We start from the raw sequence: 4,554 nt of genomic DNA on the forward strand, positions 1-4,554 counted from the left end.
TCCTTGTGGTCATCTATCTTTTATACCACTCACTTTGAAATTCAGCTAACAGTTTGATATAAAATTGACAGAGCTTCTAGACTCATAATATATAAAAGAGTTCCCTCTCAACCATGTCTGTGGAGTCTCTTATGAGCTGTCAGTAAATCTTTTTTCTTTTGGTGCAGATGATGAGGTGAGTCTTTGGAAGTAATCGTACAAAGGAAGTTCAGATGAGAATTGTACTCTAGTTTACTTTAAAAAGCACTTACTCAGTGTTTTATATGTGCCAGGAAGTATTCTAAGCATTTAAAAAATACATATTAGCTTACTTACTCTTCATCAGAACAGCCTGAGAAGGAATACATAGATTGTCTGGTTTTAAAAATCAGGGAACCATGGCACCGCTAAAGAGACACCCAGGGCCACCTGCCCACCTAGTGCTGGAACCGGGGTCTGAACCCCTGCAGGCAGGCTCCAAATGCCAGGCTTAGTTTCCATATTTGCTTCAGTTTCCCTAGATCTTACATATTTATCCAAACATTGTCCTTTCTCCCCACCAAAGAAGACTTCAGCAGAATGTTTAGCAAAATAATTGTGGAGGGTAGCACATTTGAAACATTTTTGTCCTAACCCCGGATCTTGATTTTCGCCCTAAGAACTTGGGCCACACCTGCACGATAGGGAACAGGCAAGCCGCCTCCTGTTTGCCAAGGTCCCTGAGTCTGGCTCTCCAGGCTGCTACTCCAGATGGCCCGCGGGGCTTCAGACCGCTTCGCTGCCTCCCATTACATCAGCCTTCTTCTGAATTATCCTGGCTTCTTCTTAAGCATCCCTGGAACTGACTTCAGAGTACTCTCTAGTCTGAGATTCAGATAGACCTTCCACATGAGCTGTGCATTTCCACCTCTCAGTATTCCAGAACCCGGAGTTCTAGGTCATGTCACAAACGTCTCTCCTTAACTCATTCTTCATATTTTCACTCACTGAGCCCGTGGCTCGAGTGGCAACATAATCCACTCATGGAAGAGAGGACCAGTTTGGGGAGAGGGGAGCTTCTTCAGAATACCTGTACTATGTGATGCTTTCAAAGTCCAGTTTTTTTAAAAAGAGTATGTTACTTAAGCTTCTGTTAGCTGCGTGCCTAGGAAAGGGTCAGACGACTCGTTCCTCTCAAGTGCTGGCTTCCTCAGCCTCTCATTGGCCCAGCTGTGACCCCTGCAGTGAACCTGTGAACCATGCTCAACCCTGACTCTCACACCAGACTCTCTGTTTTTTTCCTACATTTTCCTCCAGAGCACTTATGACCCATAATTTATATACAGTGTATGTACAGGATACACAAGGGGTGGTTGAAAGATACGGTGAATATTCAAGTTTTAAAATACCTAATATAGTAAAAGCCACGTGGCCAATGAAGAGTGTGTTCAAAGTCAAGGGGAGTGTTTGAAGGGGGTTTAATGGCTATGTCTTTATGTAATTCATTTTTTCATTTAAAATTCATGATATTTTGTGATCACACCTCATTGACCACTGTTTGCAGCAATTCCTGTCCCAAAAACACCGTGGTGTTAACAGTTTGTCACAAAACAGGACTTCCAGAATGGCTTCAGAAACTCGCAAGCACATGGGATAAGTGTGTTTGAGGCAAGGGGTAGTATTTTGAGGGGAATTAATGGTAATGTGTCCCTCGTGTGATAAAATCTTAAACGTAGACATTCAACTGTATTTTTCACCCACACCTCATGTACTTTCAGCATGAATTAGGAAAGCATAACACACCCAAAGACATGGCTTCCTGAATGTATTGAGCGTGATGCTAAGTAAGCATTTAAGTAAGGGAAGGGGTTTCTCTTACCAGCTGTGTGACTGGAGGAAAGCCACTGAATTTACCTGCCTGAATCTCCTGCGACTCGACGGTGGATTCTCATTTATAAAAAGCACAAGCGACAAAAGGAGTCATAAATTGAATTTCATCAAAATTAAAAACCATTGTGTATCAAAGGAAATCATAAAGAAAGTGGAGACAAACTACAGAATGGGGAAAATATATAAATCATATCTCATAAGATCTAGTACCCGTAGTGTATAAAAAACATTTATAGGCTAAAAAAAAGCTTAAAAATTGGCAAAAGACTCTGTTATGGTTTGTGTCTGGATGTCCCCCCAAAGCCTCATGCAGTCATGGGGCAGGCTTCTAGAGTTTATGATTGATACATGATCTAATGCTGGGATTATAGGTGTGAGTGCTACACCCGCCCTGGGGCAGATAGTTTGCATATGTAAGGGAGAGAAAGAGGCTGCTTGCCACCACTGCTCCTCCCTTTGCTCTTGTTGCTTTTGCTGTTTTCCACCACCATGAACTGTTTCCCTCTGCCATGAGCCACCTTGCCTTGGAGCTAGCCAAGTATGGACTGAAACCTCCACAAACAGTGAGCTAAATAAACCTTTTCTTCTTTAATTTTGGGCATCAGGTATTTTGTCCTAGCAATGAGAGAAAAGTAACTGAGACAGACTCACATGGATATTTCTCCAAATAAGCCATAGAAATGGCCCCAGCACCCCACATCATTAGCCATCAGGGAAATGCAAATGGAAACCACAATGAGATATCACTTCCTACCCAGTAGGATGGCTGGGTATAATATATTAGGGAAAATAACTAAATGGAGTATAAAACAGTGAACCTGCTATAGAAAATAGTTTAGCAATTCCTGGAAACAGTTTAGCCCATATGTATGCATATTTCATATGGATGTTCATTCAAATGGCCCCAGCCATTCCCCACCATGGTACTGAATTTAGCATTACAGATTTGCTTTGGCAGAGCATTGTAATACCTTAGAAGGTCAATGAAGTTCAGTAAACCTGTCAGGCCTCAAGGTGCTCTTTAGCTGTGCTGCTCTTTGACTACAGAAATAACATCTTTATAAACCACCAAACAGTCTAACATTAACTTTCATTGCTGGCTAACAGCCCAGTTTCTCATTGTCTTTCTGTAGGGCACAATGAAACTCCTAACAACTTTTGCAGGCTGGTTTTAATTTAATGTGTTTCTCTGTAATTCAAAGGTCTCTATCATCACATTAACCAGAGTATTTACCTCTGCACTGATATTCTCCTGTTAGAGTGATAGTATTTTCCCAGTCAGCTCTTTGTACATTTTTTTTATTGGTTCACTTGGCTATTACAAAACTTAATAAATTTGTTTACCAGTAACCCAAAACAGCACGATTTCACCCTAGCTATCCTTGTAAAATTTTCTAAGGTTTCAATAAGTAATCACAGGATTTTTTTTAGTTTAAGAGATTTGACTTCAAAATATAGAAAAGGAGCCTGAAGCACTTGCTAAAACAGAGTAACCATGTAAGGAATTCCCTCAGATTAGCATAGATCTTCAAGCTAGAGCATGTTGTCTGAGACTATTGAGTCCCAAATTTACTTACAGTATTTGTTTAGTTTATGCTTTAATGACGAGCATTCTATCTTGATATATTACAAAAGTCCTCCTCCTTCTCCTTCCTTCTTTTAAACTCTCTACTTTTGAATCTATTGGACATTCAGGAAAATTGGACATGGGTCTTTAAATTGCTAAAATATTTACTGCTAGGTAATGTGGAGGAGTGGAAATAAATTGTTACTGTATTGAGTATACTTGCTCCCCATTTAAAAGTGGTAGAGTTCAGTCATCTATTTTGAGCTATATTTTGCTTAGTTGTGTCCAATAGAAAAAATAAAAGACTGGGAGCTAGGAGATCTTCCATTCATCCTTTATTCAACAAGTATGTACTGATTTTGAATGTGAATGGCTCATCACAGCAACTTTTTTAGTTTATAGAGATTTGACTTCAAAATATAGAAAAGGAGCCTGAATGAACTGCTAAAACAGAGTAGAGGAATCATGTAAGAAATTCCCTCAGATTAGCACAGATCTTCTTCAAACTGGAGCATATCATCTGGGACCATTGAGTCCCGAGTTTACAGTTTAGTATGTTGCAGATGCTACAGAGACAGACAGTGAAGAAAACGATGTTCCTATCCTCATGGAGCTTCCACTGTGGTGTAAGGATAGGGGCAAAAACTAAATGCAATAACAGTTGTCACTGCATATCCTGGGTTCTACATGGGTGGGTTCAACCAACCTCAGGTGGAAACCCTAGGAAAAATAAATCGCATCCGTACCAAACATTTACAAACTATTTCTTGTCTTTATTGCCTAAGCGGACAACAGAAAAACTACCTGTGTCCACTGTCACTGCTCCTATTCAATATAGTTTTGGAAATACTGGCCAGAGCAATTAGACAAGACAGTAAACAAAAGGAATAAGGATAGGAAAGGAAAGTGAAATTATCATTATCTGCAGGTGACATGATATTCTACATAAAAGACCCCAAAAACTCCACCAAAAGGCTTATAGATCTGATAACCAAATTCAGTAGCATAGCTGGATACAAAGTCAGCAGTCAAAAATCAATACCATTCCTATACACAAATAACAAACAGACTGAGAGAGAAATTAGGGAAACCACACCTTTCATAATAGCATCTAAAAAATGAAATACTTAGGAATCAAT

Source organism: Chinchilla lanigera, unplaced genomic scaffold (genome assembly GCF_000276665.1).
Source record: "Chinchilla lanigera isolate Chin_1 unplaced genomic scaffold, ChiLan1.0 scaffold00016, whole genome shotgun sequence".
Classification (NCBI taxonomy): Eukaryota; Metazoa; Chordata; class Mammalia; order Rodentia; family Chinchillidae; genus Chinchilla; species Chinchilla lanigera.